Consider the following 19,345-nt stretch of genomic DNA (forward strand, 5'->3'; position numbering starts at 1 on the left):
CCATCTTTCTTAGCTTCACTACCTGTTTGAGTCTGTCGAAAATCATGGCCCACAGAGTGCTGGTGACTCCCACATTTCATCCTAACTACTTAGGAAGCTGAGATCTGAGGTTCGCAGTTCAAAGCCAGCCCAGGGAGGAAAGTTCACGTAACTCTTATCTCCAATGAACCACCAGAAAGCAAGAAGTGGAGCTGTGGTCCAAGTGGTAGAGCACTAGCCTTAATAAGCAAAAAAAAAAAAAAGCTCAGAGACAGTATCCAGGCCCTGAGTTCAAGACCCAGGACTGTCACCTTAAAAAAATTCATGACTGGGCTAGGAAGGTGGCTCAGTGATAGAGTGCTTGCCTTGCATGCATGAGGCCCTGGGTTCGATTCCTCAGCACCACATAAGCAGAAAAAGCCAGAAGTGTGCTGTGGCTCAAGTGGCAGAGTGCTAGCCTTGAGCTGAAGAGCTGAGGAACAGTGCCCAGGCCCAGAGTTCAACCCCCATGGCTGACAAAAAAAAAAAATCATGACTCTGCACAGAACACAGAATCTTGTGTACAGTAAGTACTTGATAAAGAGTAGCTTTTTTTTTTCAAAGCTGAGGACCAAACTCGGGACCCTGCAATTTCCAGACAAGTGCTCTTCCACTGAGCTAAATCCGCAACCACTTGATAAACATGTTTTTGGGGGAGGGAGGTCTGTCATGGGGCTTGAACTCTGGACCTTGGCACTGTCCCTCAGCTCTTCAGCTCAAGGCAACACTCTACCAGCTGAGCCACAGCGCCACTTTTGGTTTTCTGAGTGGTTTATTGAAGATAAGAGTCTCATAGGCTTTCCTGCCCAGGCTGGCTTTGAACTGCAATCCTCAGATCTCAGCCTCCTGAGTAGCTAGGATTAGAAGCGTGAGCCACTGGCACCCAGCAAATGAATTACAATTCTTGAAAATGATAGATCTAGGCTGGGAAGGTGGCTCAGTGGTAGAGTGCTTGCTTCGCATGCATGAGGCCCTGGGTTCGATTCCTCCTAAGCAGGAAACAAAAAGCCAGAAGTGGCACTATGGCTCTAGTGGTAGAGCTTTAGCCTTGAACTGAAGAGCTGAGGGGCAGCTCCCAGGCTCAGAGTGCAGGCCCCATGACTGACCAAAAAAGAAAGAAAGAAAGGAAGGAAGAAAGAAAGAAAGAAAGGAAGGAAGGAAGGAAGGAAGGAAGAAAGAAAGAAAGAAAGAAAGAAAGAAAGAAAGAAAGAAAGAAAGAAAGAAAGAAAGAAAGAAAGAAAGAAAGAAAGAAAGAAAGAAAGAAAGAAAGAAAGAAAGAAAGAAAGGAAGAAAGAAAGAAAGGAAGGAAGAAAGGAAGAAAGAAAGGAAGGAAGAAAGGAAGAAAGAAAGGAAGAAAGAAAGGAAGAAAGGAAGGAAGAAAGAAAGGAAGAAAGGAAGGAAGGAAGGAAGGAAAGAAAGAAAGGAAAGAAAGAAAGGAAAATGATAGATCTTTGCCATTTTACAAAAAAAAAAATCCCCATGACTTATTTGTACTTTCCTATGTTTTAGTTGTCTTTAGACACAGTACAGTTATACAATTAACAAGTGAAACATTACATAATGTAACACCTCTGTAAATCCTTTATAATAACACTAAAAAAACTAAATCATTTTCATGACAATTAAAAATTAAAATAAAAACAAGTGAAAGAGGTAAGAGTTGAACTCAAATGGTTTTATCCAAGATGCTTTTTCTGAGTATGTGTGTGTATGACTAGATGTATATATACACATACACATATATATAGGCTCAGTAACACAATTGAAAATGTAGAAATTGGGGAATATAGCTTAGTTCTAGAGTGCTTGCCTAGCATACATGAAGCCCTGGGTTCAATTCCTCAGTAACACATAAACAGAAAAAGCCGGAAGTGGTACTGTGGCTCAAGTGGTAGAGTGCTAGTCTTGAGGAAAAGAAGCTCAGGGACAGTGTCCAGGTCCTGAGTTCAAGCCCTAGGGACTGGCAAAAATAAATAGATAAATAAAATGTAGGAATCATTTTGAAATTTCTCACTTCTATCCAAGGGAACAGAAAAAAATGTCCACATCTGTGAAACTCTTTAGAAAGATGACAGGGCTTAGGCATGAATTTATAAATCCAAATTTTACTGTAGATGAGTGGACAAATAAAATGTGGTATAAATACACCATGGAATACTATTTAGCCATGGAATCTTGTCCCGTGCAGCAACATAAATGAGCCTGAAAGATGTTATATGAAATAAGCCAGACACAGAAAGACAAATACTATTTGATCTCACTAACTTACAGAATCTAAACAAGCTGATCTCATAGAAGTAAAGAAATGAGTAGTAGTTACTACAGGCAAGGTGGTGGGAGAGATACTGGTCAACAATCGTGAGAAAGTAATATTATTACAATTAAATAAGAGGAATAAGTTCTGTTGGTCTAAGATGACTATAGTTAGCAATATTACATTGTACACTTCAAAATAACTAGAAGAGAATTTTGGAATGTTCATGCTACACAAAAAGTGGTGCATGCTTGACATAACGCATATGCTAAATACTTGGATTTAATCATTATGCAATACATAAATGTATCAAACCATTCCCGTGTACACAGTAAGGGCTTCAATTCTCTTTTTACTCCTGTAATGAAAAGAAAGAGGATATGGTATATAAAAGCTACTAGTTTGTAAAATTCAAATTTTCCATATTGTACCTGGACTCATTCTGTAATGTCTATGACCCAGATGAAGATCTCAGCACAAAGCCACAATTTAATGGGTGCTTAGTCCCAATGGTGAAGTGGAAGAATTTGGGTTAGATTAAATAACTGCCATGAGTCCTAGGAGTCAAAGGGTAACTCCCAGCAAAGCTGTTTGTTAGCATCTTTTGGACACTGCTGTACATGCTGTGCAACCCCAGAAATGATAAAGACAGTCTATTCTGCAAAAGAATGAAAGGAAAAAAGTGGCTTGATGGTAGGGAATGATGGCAGGAGTCAATGGCTCACCCCTGTAATCCTACTACTCAGAAGGCCTACCTGGGGCAGGAAAGTCCATGAGACTCCTCTCTCCCTCTCCCTGTCTCTGTCTCTCTCTATGTGCCTCTGTCTCTGTCTCTGTCTGTCTGTCTCTCTCTCTCTCTCTCTGTCTCTCTCTCTCTGTCTCTCTCGTGTGCGTGTGTGTGTGTTTGTGTTTGTGTGTGTGTGTGTGTGTGTGTGTGTGTGTGTACGCGTGTGCCCATGCTGGTGAGAGGCTGTCACTGAGCTTCTTAGTTCAAGGCTGCTGCTCTACCACTTGAACCACAGCTCCACTTTTGGCTTTTTATTTTGTAGTTACTTGGAGATGACAGTGTCACTGGCATTCCTGCCAAGGCTGGCTTTGAACTGCAATCCTCAGATCTCAGCCTACTATGTGGTAATGATTACAGGTGTGAGCCATCAGTGCCTAGTCAATGAGATACTTATCTCCAATTGACCACTAAAAAGCTAGAAATGGTTCTGAGGCTCATGTTCCAGCCTTGAGCAAAAAAAAAAGCTTCAAGACAGATCCTAGGCCCTATGTTCAAGCCCTAGGACTAACACAATAAAGAAATACATACATACATACATACATACAAACATACATAGGTACATACATAGAATAAAATAATGGGAGGAAAGATAGTCATTGTTTTCTAAGTGAGGTCTGTTTGACCACTGTGGACATTCTTTTGCGGGAGTGGGGGGGGGAGGAAGAGTGATGAAAACATTCTTTAATTAATGGGGCTGTTTTGGAGGGTTTTTTTGGGGGAGGGGGGCCTTGAACTCAGGGCTTGGGTGCTGTCCCTGAGCTGCTTCTGCTCAAGGCTAGCATATTACCACTTGAGCCACAGTGCCACTTCCATTTTTCTGAGTGGTTTATTGGAGATAAGAATCTCACAGACTTTCATGCCCTGGCGGGCTTTGAACCGTGATCCTCAGATCTCAACCTCCTGAGTAGCTAAGATTACAGGTGTGCGCTACCACTACCCAGCTTCCAGTAGTTATTTTCGTAAAACTTGATGAACATAATAAATCTCATTAAGTCTGTCATCTAAAGTGGTGAACATGATGATATATATATGAATTGTATGTCACTTTTATTAAAACAGAAGTGAGAAAATGCAGGACACATGGAGGGAGGAAATTTTGTAGTAAGCTGAATTTGATGCGCAATTCTGAGTTGCAGGAACCTCAAGGTCCGCGGTCAGTTATACTTCAGAAGTGGAAGAATCTCCTTGTTGAAGCATGATTACTGTCCTCACAGTAGCATTAACTGAATGGCCCTAGGGCCCATGCTCCCAATACCAAACATTTCAACAAGAGGGCACAGGTTTCTGCCTGTGAGTGGAGGAATATGATTCTGTTTTCTCCCATACATTTCCAGAGAACATTAAGATTTCAGAAATGTATCGTGAGCTCTCAGCTCATCCCAGAGCATAATAACACTACCAATATCTAATCTTTGTGGAAAGCTGGTTCTAATGAACATTTAGTGACTCCTGATACATTTATGAAGACAGAGACACAAGCCACACAGGCTCTCTAAATAGGAAATGGCAAGAAAGAGTACATATTGATAATTTACTATCAAGGTCCAACATGAAAAATTAGCATAGGCTGGGAAAATGGCTCAGTGGTACAGTACTTGCCTTGCATGCATGAGGTCCTGGGTTCAAGTCCTCAGCACCACATAAGCAGAAAGAGCTGAAAGTGGTGCTGTGGCTCAAGTGGTAGAGCGCTAGCCTTGAGCTGAAGAGCTGAGGGACAGCACCCAGGCCCAGAGTGCAGGCCCCAAGACCAACAAAAAGAAGAAGAAGAAGAAGAAGAAGAAGAAGAAGAAGAAGAAGAAGAAGAAGAAGAAGAAGAAGAAGAAGAAGAAGAAGAAGAAGAAGAAGAAGAAGAAGAAGAAGAAGAAGAAGAAGAAGAAGAAGAAGAAGAAGAAGAAGAAGAAGAAGAAGAAGAAGAAGAAGAAGAAGAAGAAGAAGAAGAAGAAGAAGAAGAAGAAGAAGAAGAAGAAGAGGAAGAAAAGAAAAATTAGCATTAGCCTATTTGACAAATGCAGTGTGCTTTATTATCTGCAGGGCATTATAATGAACATTTTACAAATATTCATTTATGCAACACTGTAGTCTATACCTGTAATACCAGTACTAGGGTGCTGAGGAGTTCAAGGCCAGCCTAGGAAACAGAAAGACCTGATCAAAACAACCCCATGACACATGTGCAGCTACCACCCCCATGGTACTCATGAGGGAATTTAGGCACACAGAGGCAAAGTAACTAGCTCAAAGACACACAGCTACTAGATGTGCTCTATGTCTTCAAAGGCTCTAGCACTCCTGGAGTGCTACACAACCTGAGCCCAGTCCTCTACCATATAGGAAAGAGAGATATTAGGATTGGGGGACTTAGGGATAGCCAGAGATGGCTGCACTCACCCACAGCTCCCTTGTCCTATATGGCCCACCATGTATGGTGCAGAAGGGGAAAGAATTGTAAAGGGAGAAGTTTCTGGGGCAGGCAGGAAGTGCTTTTCATCTTTTATTCCCTCAAATGTGTATGTGAGAGAGGAGAAGGGAAGGCATTTGGGAACCAGGTTTGTCCTGAGCCGTAATTTCACCCTTGGGACCAGGACAAACTTGACCTATGGGAAAGTTGCCCCAGCCCTGGAAGGGTCAGTGAGACATCCTGCCGGGATCTCTGCCTCCATCTAGTGGCCCACATTGGTATATGAGACTCAACTTCAAATGCCCCAGTGAAATTGTGCAATCAGTGGGAGAAGAAGCTAAACTGTGCTTACCTGGAAGTTTGGGACCATCTGGGAAAACTAAGAAAACAAGTCCACTTGAATAACGTGTAGAAGCAATTCTGGAACATTTCTCCACGGTAGACTTTATGATCTACATCACATATGTAAGCAACACAACTGAAAGGTGAGAAGTTATATCCCAGAGAAATGCAGTGGTCCTCCATTTGCTTCAGCCCCAGATGTGGGGATAGAAGAAAGGGTGTGGGAGGATCCCCAGCACTGTGATGTCTGCTTAGGAGGGCATCACCCCGGCAGGAATGTCTTGGTGAAGTGTAGGCCCTCCTGGCATTTGGAGGATAGGAAAGGACCTTCCTAGACCAACCCCCATGCTGGTATTTTGGAAGATTTAATATAGTGAAAATGGCCATATTGCCAAAGCCAATCTACAAGTTCAATGCAGTACACATGAAGATCCCAATATCTTTCTTCAGAGACAGAAAAAAATCATTCCTAAAATGTATATGAAGTTTCCAAATAAAAAATTGAAAAACAAAATTTTACTATATAATCATAGAGAAAGAAAAAAACAGCCTGGTAGATCTGGAAATGTGGCTTAGTGGTAGAGTGCTTGCCTAGCATGCATGAAGCCCTGGGTTTGATTCCTCAGTACCACAAAAACAGAAAAAGCCAGAAGTGGCACCGTGGCTCAAGTGGTAGAGTGCTAGTCTTGAGGAAAAGAATCTCAGGGACAGTGCCCTTAGATCAAGCCCCAGGAATAGCAAAAATAAAGCCTAGTATTGGCACAAAAACAGGCCCCAAAGCAATGGAACTGATTAGAAAGCATATACATGAATCCACACCCCTTTGTTTTTTTCTAAAGAGCTCAAAGTTTGTGTTGGAGGGAATGTCCTCTTCAAAAAATAATGCTGGGGGCTGGGGCGGGGGGCTCAGTGGTAGAGCACTTGCCTTGCATGCATGAGGCCCTGGGTTCGATTCCTCAGCACCACATAAACAAAAAGAAAAAAGACGGAAGTGGCACTGTGTCTCAAGTGGTAGAGTGCTAACTGGAGCTGAAGAGCTGAAGGACAGCGCCCAGGCCCAGAGTTCAGGCCCCACGACTGGACCCCCTCCCCCAAAAAATAATAATAATGCTGGTTGGATTTTTTAAAGAAAATGGACATGTGAGAATAGGCTATGTGTCATAAAAAAAAGAATGGCACCTTAGGATTGCACTATTTTATGCATTTTTATATGCCATTTCATAGCTTGCACTTTAATCTCCAAAGAAATGATGTATGGTATCCCCGTTGTTTCTTATTATTAATGAGCTTTTTCCTAAGACAAGGCACTTCATTCTATTTTACTATACTAAATTAGTTTCTTGGAGGTAGATTCCTTTTTTGAGTTCTTTATTTCCTTAGCCATAATTTTCTCTAGGATCTTGGAATTCCTTCTTGTTTATTTCCAACAGAATATAATTTTAATTTAATGTAATATAAATCATATTTGGCAATCAGCACATGCGTATGTCCTCTTCTAGCAATGACTACCCAATTGTTACATGTATCAAACCCTGTAAAAATATGTGCTGTAAAATTTGAATGCAAGAATAAAAGGCCTGAAAGGAAAAATAAAAAATAGAAAAAACAAGCTGGGCACCGGTGGCTCACGCCTGTAATCCTAGCTACACAAGAGGCTGAGATCTGAGGATCGTGGTTCCAAGCCAGACTAGGCAGGAAAGACCATGGAACTCTATGTCCAATAAACCACCAGAAAACCGGAAGTGGAAAACCGGAAGTGGCGCTGTGGCTCAAGTGGTAGAGCACTAGCCTTGAGCTGAAGAGCTGAGGGACAGCGCCCAGGCCCAGAGTGCAGGCCCCACGACCGACAAAATAAATAAACAAACAGTGCTGGCAGCCCTGCTGAGGAGGTCAGTACATGGACAGTGGTTCTGAGTGAGAAATGGGACGAGCTGCATGGCTTTGGGACCTGAGATTGCTTCAGGAAGGTTCTTCCACGAGTCCTGCCATGTACCCAACTCACTCAGAACCCCCCTGTGTAGCTTGGGCCTGCACCACGCTGTGGACCAGGGCATCTCCAGAGAACCGGGCCTCTCCTGACTTCTGTCTACCTTCTAAGGGTGGGATCCCAGCTCACAGAGCTGAGCCTTGGGCTCCCCAGATGATGTGGAGATTCCCAGACTGGAAGCAGAGTAAGGAGAGCTTCGTTTCTTTCAGGCTTACGATTCTTCTTTCTGAACTCCACGTACCTTTCGCTGACAGATCCAGGGTAAACCTGCTCACATGACCCTGGCCCAAATTCTGCTCCTCAGTTCCCTCCCAAGACCCCTGCTTAGTAGCCCATTCTGGCCTTGGTTCTTCTCTCTCCCTGTGAGCACAGCCCCAGACTCCCTTTCCCTTTGCTCCAGGCTTCCATGTGACCACTGGCGCAGGGGTCTGTTACACCCGTGCCAGACAGGGCATGAGAGTAAAGAAATGAAAGCAAGCTACCTACTGCTCTCCAAGGTGTGACCCCTCCTTGCCAGCTGTATCACTGCATCCACATCGCCCAGGCTCTCCAGAACCCAGGTAGGTTCAGGTTTGGGGGACAGCTGGGAGAAGCCCTGAGTTCCCAAGAAAAAGGACTTTGAGTCGTGTGGCCATGTGGCCCACAGCAGGACAAAGGGTGGAAATATACATGGGACCCTACTACAGGGGTCACTCCGTGCTCTCCGTGGCCAGAGCACGGTTGGCTCTGATCTGTGTCTAAAAAGAGCACAGCGGATTTCTTCCAGGGCTGTGGTTCAAGTTCAGCATTCTCATAGAAAGAGCAGATCAATCAACCCAACCACTAAGCAAATGATAACGATTTTAATTCAACCACAAGGCAGATTACGGTAATGAATGTGGTACACAGAGACATGTGAGAAAAGAGGAGGGCAGAGGATAAAAGGGAGAGAGGAGAGGAAGAGGAAGAAAAGAGGGAAAGAAGGAGAAAGTTAGGAAATGAGAGAAGATAGGTGCAGGAAGAGGGCAGAGCGTGGTCCAAATCCTGTTGTGGCCTCTGTCTCTCTGCTTCGCTCCCTGACCTGACACATGGTTTCCTAACAGCGCAGCATCCTTGTTCCTGAGCTATGTCCCACACCCCATCGTAGTCCATACCAAACTCACATTATAGAAATTCCAATATACACTATAAAAAATAATTGCTGGCCCAAGCATTAGTGGCTCATGCCTGTAATCCTAGTGACTCAGGAACCTGAGATCTAATGATCTCAGCTCAAGGCCAACCTGGACAAAGAACCACTAGAAAACTGGAAGTGGAGCTGAGGCTCAAAGTGATAAAGTACTAGGCTTAAGCAAAACAAAAAACAAAACAAAACAAAAAAACAGGAACAGCTCCCAGGCCCTGGGGGGGGGGGGGGGAGCCCCCGGGCCAAGCGGCCTCCACTGTAACCCTTCCCTGCCCTTCCCCACACTTCCCTCCTTCCCCTGTTCACAACCCCCCACCCCTTCTGACTTCAGTTGCTCACCTTGGTCTGGTTCACCGGGGCTGTGCGGCGCAGGCCGCAGCTCCCGATGGAACTTCAAAGATAACAGAAGACAGAAAAGCAACAACAACAAAACAACAACAATACTAATGAATTTGAGAAAGCAAGGGCTGGGAAGTTGGCTCAGTGGTAGAGCGCTTGCCTTGCATGCCTGAGGCCCTGGGTTCGATTCCTCAGCACCACATAAGCAGAAAAAGCTGGAGTGGTGCTGTGGCTCAAGTGGTAGAGTGCTAGCCTTGAGCTGAAGAGCTGAGGGACAGCGCCCAGGCCCAGAGTTCAGGTCCCACGACCGGACCAAAAAAAAAAAAGAGAGAGAAAGCAGTAGAGATTGGGGGAAGGGGAAAAAAGCACCTGCTTTTCTGATCCACAACCTGGCTGGATGCTAAGATGTCTGTGACATGAATAGTCAGGGTTCTGACAGCAATGAAGAGGATTATGATCCAAATTGTGAGGAGGAAGAAGAGGACAAGGACCCTGAGGACATAAAGGACTATTATGTGGGAGTAGTCAGCGATGTGAAGCAACAGGGAGCTGATGCCTTTGATCCTGAGGAGTGCCAGTTCAACTGCTTAACTTAAAGGAGTCTGAGGGTGCCCTCAATGAACACATGACCAGCTTAGTCTCTGTACTAAAAGTATCTCATTCAGTTGCAAAACTTGTATTAGTTAATTTCAACTGGCAAGTCTCAGGGATATTGGACAGATTCAAGTCCAATTCTGCTCAACTGCCTAGCCTGTCAAAACATGTCCCCGCAGCCCATCCCCCTCACCACTGCACAGTGTATATGCAGTTTGTACAAAGGAAAACCTCCTCTCTCTGACTTGTCAGCACCAGTTTTGCTGCAGCTGCTGGGAGCAGCACTGCTCAGTACTTGTCAATGATGGCATGAGTGTAGTAGTCTCTTGTATGGCTCAGGATTGTCCCCTCCGTACACCAGAAGACTTTGTGTTTCGGTTACTTCCCAATGAAGAATTGAGAGACAAATACAGGCGCTACCTCTTCAGGGACTATGTGGAGAGTCACAACCAGCTCCAGCTGTGCCTGGTGCAGACTGCCCCCTGGTCATTCGGGTACAGGAACCTAGAGCTCGTTGAGTGCAGTGTAATCAGTGCAAGGAGGTCATCTGTTTCAAGTGTCCTCAGATGTATCACGCCCCCATGGACTGTGCTACCATCCACAAATGGCTCACGAAGTGTGCAGATGACTCAGAAACAGCAAACTACATCAGTGCTCACACTAAGGATTGTCCCAAGTGTGAGGGCTAGAATCACATGCAATGCTCCAAATGTAAACATGACTTCTGCTGGATGTGTCTACAGGACTGGAAGACGCATGGCAGTGAGTACTATGAGTGCAGTCATTACAAGGAGAATCTTGACATTGTCAACCAGAGCCAGCAAGCCCAGGCCAGGGAAGCCATCAAGAAGTACTTGTTCTATTTTGAGAGGTGGGAAAACCATAATAAAAGCTTGTAACTAGAGGCACAGACATATCAGCGGATTCATGAGAAGATTCAGGAAAGGGTCATGAACAATCTGGGAACTTGGATCGACTAGCAGTAGCTACAGAATGCTGCCAAGCTCTTGGCCAAGTGCCAATACACCCTGCAGCACACCTACTCATATGCATACTACATGGAATCTGGCCCCAGGAAGAAGTTGTTCGAATACCAGCAGGCTCAGCTGGAAGCTGAGATCAAAAACTTGTCATGGAAAGTGGAGCGTGTGGACAGCTATGACAGAGTGGACCTGGAGAACCAGATGCTCATAGCAGAGCAGCGGAGGAGAACCCAGCTGAAGGATTTTTATGATACCTAAGCTGGGCATAACCTGCTGGGGTGAGCAAGATGTAGGTGTGAGGTCTCCCGGCCACCATTACTGCATGCTGCAGACTCTGCCTTTCACAGCCCCAGGAAAGAAGACAGCCAGGGCCCCCAACTCCTGAGAGACACTGGCAACCACACCTCTTTTAGTCAATTTTGTTTTCTCATCTTTTTTGCTTTTAGTTTCTACCAGGGTCGAGGCCATGTTGACTTTGCGTCTTCCCACTCCCCCCACCCAGGACTTTTACATCCTCCTTGGATGATTTCCCAGGCCCTAAGTTCAAGACCCAGGATCAATGGCTACATGCATATGATCATATAAAATGATATTTATCAAAATGAAGTCCAGGAAACGGAAACAAGGTTTTTGCCTTTGTTGCTGTTTTTCATTTTCTTTTGTCTTACTTGTTCATTTATCTGTCTTTAGGAGGATAAGAGGAGCACAGAAATGAAGGGACAAAGAGTGAACAAATACAGAAGTGGTACTCACTGCTGGATAGACCTAGAATGAATCATGTTAAGTAAGGTAAGCCAAGCTCAAATATCTGTGGTACTTTTGAACAGCTAGCCATGTTACTAAGACAATTCTTAGGTTGAAGGAGTTAATATAACAAATTGTAATGACCAAATGTGTTGGTTGTTACAAAGGGACATGGGTAGGGTTTTTTGTTTGTTTGGGGGGAATTGTTTCTTTTTTCTGATCCTGGGGCTTGAAGTCAGGGCCTGGGCACAGTCCCTGAGTCTTTTTGTGCTCAAGGCTAGCACTCTACCAATTGAGACACAGCACCATTTCTGGCTTTTTCTGAGTAGTTTATTGGAGGTAAGAGTATTACAGACTTTTCTGCCTTGGCTAGGTTCAAACCACAATCCTCAGATCTCAACCTCAATAGCTAAAATTACAGCCGTGAGCAACCAGTGCCTGGCAAAAAGAGAAATTTTTATCATCAGAGTTAGAAGGAATGCTAGTAGGTGCTTTCCATGGACCTCATCAACCTACTCCAGCCATTTCACTCTCAGCTAACCATGGTGAAGAAGAGGGGGGGAGAGAGGGGGGAGGATGGAGAAGGAAGAAGAGGAGGAGGAGGAGGAGGAGGAGGAGGAGGAGGAGGAGGAGGAAGAGGAGGAGCAGGAGGTGGTGGTGGAGGAGGAGGAGGAGGAGGAAAGGTAGGTAAACCTTTGACAGAAATTAAAGAATGGCCCCCTTTCTAACCCTGGTAATCAACTGCAGTTAGACTGTGAGAATAGCTCCTTCACCAGGAGGAAGGACAGTTTGGACTGGGATGAAAGCTACCCTTTATGGTGTGCCTGCCTAGCTCTGAGTGGAGTAATGACATTGCTCTTTCACAAAGTAAATTTCCTTGATGAACTGTCTTGTATCTCTAGCATGTCTCTTAATTTCTGACACTGGAGAGTCATGCATTACTCACAGCATTCAATACAGTGCCTCTTGATGAATGTCACCCCTTTCACCATTCTCACCCACCACTCCTACCCCAACTTTTCCTCATTTTTCTTAATTTTAGGAAATGTATTTAACTTTTTGCCATTTATGTATACAGTGCATCTTGGTCTTTGTCATCCCTTCAATATATTCACATACCTCTTGCATCATATATTAAGACAGTTGTAAACTTGAGATAAAGAATGCATTCATATAGATGAGAGAGCTTTATATAATTGTCACATATTTATATGTGATATATAATACGCAGTGTATATATTCAAATCTATTCCATGTATAACTGTACCATATATACATGTATATGACATTTATCTTTGAGATAAATACTTTGTGCCAAGAGTAGTCATTCTCCTAAATATTTGCGTTTCCAGGATACGTGTCCCTTTTAAAGACGTGTTTGTTCAGCTTTCAGAACATATTCTCTATTAATTACTATTTACAGGAGGCTCATGGAATAGTTTGGTACAGGAATGAACAGACACGTACGTTTCTGTATGTTTCTTGCATGCTTCTTTTTCTTCAGCTGCAAAAGGCCATCTGCGTATATTGATAATTTCGTATGGCATTGGAATGATGTTATAAATATCCGAATAGCCCTAGAATAAATAAAGATTGTCCAGCCATGGGACAATCCTGCAGCTCTTCACTGTTGACTGTGTCCGGTGCGCATTTGGTAACAGGTAATGTAGGTGACTTCCGCTTCACGACCACCACAACAGACTGCTTTGCGGTCGCCTGATGCTATACGTTCTTTTCGACAGTGTGCTGCAGATGCGCAGACGTGGCATCGGCGTCTTCCAGCAGTGGCCGGAGACACAAAGAGGTATGTATATCTAGTACTTTGTAGTATATCTAGTACTTTATTTAAAGTCTGTGGATCTAGTATTGGCAAATTTATTGAGTTTTCCAACATATGCATGCAGAATTTCTATCGAATTCTGATTTTTTATAAATTTTTATTGAGATTAAGTAATTACATAAAGTCTCTTTCTGGATTCTCATGTATGATGAGAATTCATGTATGATCAACCCGTACGTGTCGATAATATTTCAGACGAGATCGGGCGCGTACAGGGTGGTATGGCCGTAGACTGTCGATAATATTTCGATCTCTGAGTTTTGTTTTTGGAGCACGTTTTTGTCATTGGGTGCACATAAGGGTTTGCAAAGTTTCTGTCTAAAAGCAGAGCCTCTTCACTTACGGTTCTTGACTTAGATCGCAGAATAAGAATTGCTGAGCAAGTCATAATGGTAAGAAAACTTGGCAGAGCTTTATTGAGTAAGTAAGTGAGCAGAAAAGCAAACAAGCAGCAAACACACACAAGCAGAAAGGAGAGCCGCACTCTAACAGAGTGTGGGTGCTCTCAAACGGAGAGCGACAGCTATTTCATACCAGGGGAATTTATATGATAAAGGTAGGGGATCTGATTTAAAGTTATGCATTGGAAGGGGCCTATCTGTGGTCTTAATCATGCTTAGTGTTACACTTTTACCTCTTGGACTCATGGTCTCCAAGATTGGCCATTACATTTGGGCATCCCATATATAAATATATTTTATATATATAAAATTTTATATATAAAATATATTTTAGGGAATATATATACATATATACACATATATATAAATGTTATATATAAAACATTATATATCATATATCTTATATATATATTTGTGTTTATATAAATGTATTTAATGTTTTATTGTTATTATAAAGGTGAGGTACAGAGGGATTACAGTTAAATAGTCAAGTAAAGAGTACATTTTTTGGACACTGTCACCCCTTCCCTCCTTGTCTCCTCGTTTTTTCCTCCCATCCTCGCCCACAAGTTGTATAGTTCACTTTCCAAATAGTGTCTAGTACCACTGCTGCATTTGTTCACCCTTTGTCCCTCTATTTCTGTGCCTCCCATAACCTTCCCAAAGGCATATTATTGAACAAGAAAGACTGAAACAACAATAACAACAAAAAAAACAGAAGTGAAGGAGAAAACCTCTTCGCCAGGCTCCAGTGGCTCACACCTGTAATACTAGCTACTCAGGAGGCTGAGATCCAAGGATCATGGTTCAAAGCCAGCCCGGGTAAGAAAGTCCATGAGACTCTTATCTACAATAAACTACTTGAAAAAAGCCAGAAGTGGTGCTGTGGCTCAAGTGGTAGAGTGCTAGCTTTGAGCAGAGGGAGACTCAGGGGCAGAACCCAGGCCCTGAGTTCAGGGGCAGAACCCAGACCTGGCAAAAATAATAATAGTAATAATAATAATAATAACCAATCTCGTTTCCATAGGCATTGCACCTTTGTGTTCCTCCCCTAAAAGTATCCTCCTTTGGTCTCACTGCGTGTGAATGCCTAGAGTCCTGTGTAATTTATCATGCCTCAGTGTGTTTTAGATCTAGCTTCCACATATGAGAGATACAGTGTCAGTAGTCTGAAGACAAAAGAAGGGGCTGGCAGGAAATCTCTGTAGTCACAGCTGGACACTGGAGATATCAGACAGCCAGGGCAGGACATTCTATAGCTAGTTGGCAGCCAGAGAAAACATCCTATAGCAGTGATAATACATTCTATAGCTGGCATCTTGCAACTATACACTAGGACCTGTGTGTGACCGGGACTGGCCATCCAGACTACGTTGCTGACCCCGCTGGGGCCAGTGGGAATGGAAATCTGGCCATGCTTGGCTTGTGGATGACCCAGGGTGATGGCTGCTAACCCAAAATAGGGATGAATAAGCTCACACAGACTGCTGCCCAGAGTGGTTGTACTAGTTTACATTCCCACCAGCACCACAATAGAGTTCCTTTTTGTTAGTACTTTCCTCACCTTACTGTCCTCAGCTTCACCCAGACCTGAGCTCCTCCCTGCCCTAGAGTTCCCACCATATAGCTAGCTCGCCACTAGCTCTTTACCCAGACTTATCCGTGCAGGGACCTTGCTACTAGCCCCAAAGCTACCACCTGAATAGGGGCAGATGCTATATGCTCGCTCTCCCAGGAAACATATGGCCCCTCTAATAAATCTTATAAATCTTTTTCTCCTGTGCATGCCTGCCTCCACGTAGTGCCCTGGGATGGCCGGGAAGGATACTAACACTTTTCCCCTACATCCCCGCTAACATTGGTTGTTGATCAAATTCATGAGGTTGTCGTTCAAATTCATGAGGTTGTCCAGTCTTAACTGGGGTGAGATGGAATGTCAGAGTTGTTTTAATTTGCATTTCCTTTATGGCCAGAGATGATGAGCATTTGTGTGTGTTTGCTATTCTCACCTCTTCTTGTGAGAATTCTCTCCTTCACTCCTTTGCTTACCTGAGGGGGGGGGGGGGGAGAGGGTAATTTTCTAGCTCCTTGTATTTTGGCTATTAGGCCTTTATTGGATTTATTGCTGGTAAAGATTGTCTCTCAGTCTGTTGACTCTTTCTAGTTTAGTAACTGTGTCCTTTGCTGCGTAATACCTTTTATCAAGTCTCCTATCTGCTGTGCCCGTCAATTATCATTGACACAGGATTGTAAGGACATAGATTTTGTTACTGTTTTATGAGTAAGCATCATATTTGTAATTAACGGTAAGGTATTTTTAAATGAAACAAGGATTATGTGAATGCTTTTGTGATGTAGTTTCCAAGCCAAAGATATCCTGATCCACCTAAAGGAGGTAAAAGTATATACTTTCAGAATAAGCAAAATAATAAAAACAAAAATACTGTTTTACATAGTAATTGCATCCAGGTAGTAAATGCCTAAACATTGAACTTAAGAAACTAAGATCTGGATTATGGATTAAGACTTCTGCAGATCAAATAAGACTAGATAGTCTAGTATGTACAAGGCCTGGAATGTTTTGATCCTCACAGAAACAACAGAAAATGCTATAGAAAAATAGTTCAAAGACTGTTTATCCAAAATTATGTCATCTTAGTCATTCCAAAACTTTATTTCTTAGCCGGGAGCTGGTGGCTCATGCCTCTAATCCTAACTACTCAGGAGGCTGAGATTTGAGGTAGAAATCCAGCACCAGCAGAAAAAGCCAGAAGTGGCACTGTGACTCAAGTAGTAGAGCCACTGGCCTTGAGCAAAAGAAGCTTAGGGACAGCACTCAGGCCCTTGAGTTCAAGCCCCAGAACCAGCCCCCCCCCAAAAATGAGTGTTTACAATTTTCTTCATAGACACCATGTCCTCAATATTTTTTAAAATGAAATGAAAACACAAATATTGGGATTAAGAGGCTATCAAATAAATTAGCTTCAAAACCAGAGAAAACAAGATCAATAGAAGGAAAATTAAGCAATAATAAACAATAATAATGGTAATCATTATAGTTAATTAAAATAAGGAAAATGAGTTATAATAAAGCTGGAAGTTTGTGACACACACACAGAATACAGATCTTTAGAATTTTTAGAGCAATTTATTCAGAATTTTAATAAATGAGCAATGACTATTTTTGTAGTCATAACACAAGCCAACTTTTCCTATAGATGGAAACTTCTCATTTTTACTTCTTACAAGTTACGATTTGAGTGTTTCATCTTGCTTTAAAAGATTCCTTCTTGTACTTGATCCATGGGTTGATCCTCCTTCTCAGCATCATTACTATCATTGTTTTCCCCTACAGAAGAGAGTTCTTCAGTGTCAGATCTCTCTGATGCATCAGAAGAAGACTCAGTGGAATTCTCACTTAGATTGTTATTTGAACTAGAGTGCTGAGGTGGGAACACGGATAGAGGATTGTAGCCGAAATGCTCTGAAGCATATGGTAAAAAAATTATAGATCCTTCTAAATCGGTCAAAGGGCCATCTATATCTGAAAGTACCATTGGTGATGGTGGTGGTGGCAGAAGCTGGTAAGATCGCAGAAAATAATTTGAATTATAGCCAACAGAAGAATCTATCTGGTCAGTTGTTGAGATATCTTTGAGCCCCGGTTTGCTGGAAAGCACCATGTCCAACAACTGCCTGTCATTGTCATTATAACCAGGCCAGTCCTTTTGTATCTCTTTAAAAATACAGTCCTTTAAATTATAGGAGTGGTTGCTGGCATTCAGATTGGCTACTTGTTCAAGAATTTTACCCAGAGAAAATCTATTACATTTCTTCCAGCCATCTTTCTGTAATCGTGTAAGCAGCTCAATTTTTTTATAATCTTTCACGGCTAATAAGTGAATCACCCTTTCTCTATATTGCTTCATCTGTGTGCGCCAGATTAATAGGATTTGTTCTTATCCTAGCAGGCCCTGGATCTGGAATTACTTGTGGTCCTTTCCGATTTGTAACCTTGCTTTGCATCAGTGGTTCAACATTTTTGCAAGCATTCTCAGAATTATCTTCAGAGTACATTTCTAATGGAATTACCTGATAAGATACATATCCATCTTTCACTACCTTTTTCAATTGCATTTTTTAATGACTTTTGATGTAGCTTGGGTGGGATCACTATCTTCATATGTTTCACTGTGAGAACTTGTATCTGATAACTGAGGTATGTAGTCATACGAATTCCTGGGTGACCTTTGCAATTGGAATTCAGAAGTTGAATTCCTATAGCTCTCGCAAGCATGACTTGCCCTGAATGATGACCTCATAAACTGCAAAAGTTTGCCACTATGGGCTGCTGTATGCTCAAATCTGTAAAGATCAAAGTTTACATAGTAATTTTTTAAGAAAGTAGTCCTGCTTCATAGGAATTATCCCTTTTGCTATTTATAAATCTGTAATTATAAAATATGTTAGCCCAATGGTAAAAAGGAGTACCTTATTGAGGTAGAATTTGGAGAGATAAGATGACTGTAATGATCTAATTACTTTTTTACTTGTTTAAACTTTAATTTCAGGAGTAACTGTTAATCCAAACCAGAAGACACTAAATTATTCTTTCAGCTTTTTACATAAAACTTATCTCCTCCCAGCGAATCAAACATCAAGTACAGGTACTTGGTAATGGGAACAACAGGAGCGATAGCTTTTAGAGACTGGGGGACAAGGTTTCCATGTGATATGAGTCATGAGGACATCAATTCTCCGTTACATTTATTCTGATCCATGAGTCAGGTGTTGAGAAATGGAAATATAGGGGCTCTCACTTGCTAGCTAAAAGCATTTATTAGATTAATGATAAGCAAAAATGGTTTTAGAGAGTCTTATTTCCCTTTTTCAACTTTCTAGCCATTCAGTTCTAACAGAAAGTCATTTTCATCTCTTCAGTCTCTCACATCTCACTGACAGAACAAAGATTGGCTTAGGAGGAAAAGGGAGAGAAAACTCTTGCAAGCAAAGGGACATGAAAAACAAGTAGGAATAGCTAGCCATGTGCATTTCTGATGGACTTCAAACTGAATTAGAAGAGGCAAAAGGTCATTACCTATGAGAAAAACAAACAATCAAGAAAACACTAATGATTGATTTAAAAAAAATATGCAATGAAGCTGGGCGCTGTTGGCTCACGCCTGTAATCCTAGCTACTCAGGAGTCTGAGATCTGAGGATCACAGTTCAAAGCCAGCCTGGGCAAGAAAGGCTGTAAAACTCTTATCTCCAATAAACCATTAGAAAACTGGAAGTGGTGCTGTGGCTCAGAGCGCTTGCCTTGAGGTGAAGAGCACAGGGACAGCGCCTAAGCCCAGAGTTCAAGCCCAGAGTTCAAGCCCCACAATCGATCAAAAAAAAAAAAAAATGCAATGAATAGCGGTGCACATACTTAGATTAGACAAACATTATTGAAGTTTAAAAGCTGAGATCACTACATCCAAATGATAAT

General features: G+C 42.5%; 1 long non-coding RNA gene and 1 pseudogene across 1 annotated transcript in view; both read left to right on the forward strand.

Annotated features, from left to right (window-relative positions):
* The first annotated feature begins 9,706 nt into the window (after positions 1-9,706).
* LOC122109966 lies at positions 9,707-11,125 on the forward strand (annotated as a pseudogene).
* A 2,231-nt stretch (positions 11,126-13,356) lies between these two features.
* LOC122109958 overlaps positions 13,357-19,345 on the forward strand; it is a 30,825-nt gene continuing 24,836 nt past the window's right edge. Inside the window, exon 1 of the long non-coding RNA XR_006147780.1 lies at positions 13,357-13,415. This is a non-coding gene — a long non-coding RNA (uncharacterized LOC122109958). The remainder of the gene's footprint in view (positions 13,416-19,345) is intronic.

This window comes from Dipodomys spectabilis, unplaced genomic scaffold, assembly GCF_019054845.1.
Source record: "Dipodomys spectabilis isolate Male_0828 unplaced genomic scaffold, ASM1905484v1 ptg000071l, whole genome shotgun sequence".
Taxonomy (NCBI): domain Eukaryota; kingdom Metazoa; phylum Chordata; class Mammalia; order Rodentia; family Heteromyidae; genus Dipodomys; species Dipodomys spectabilis.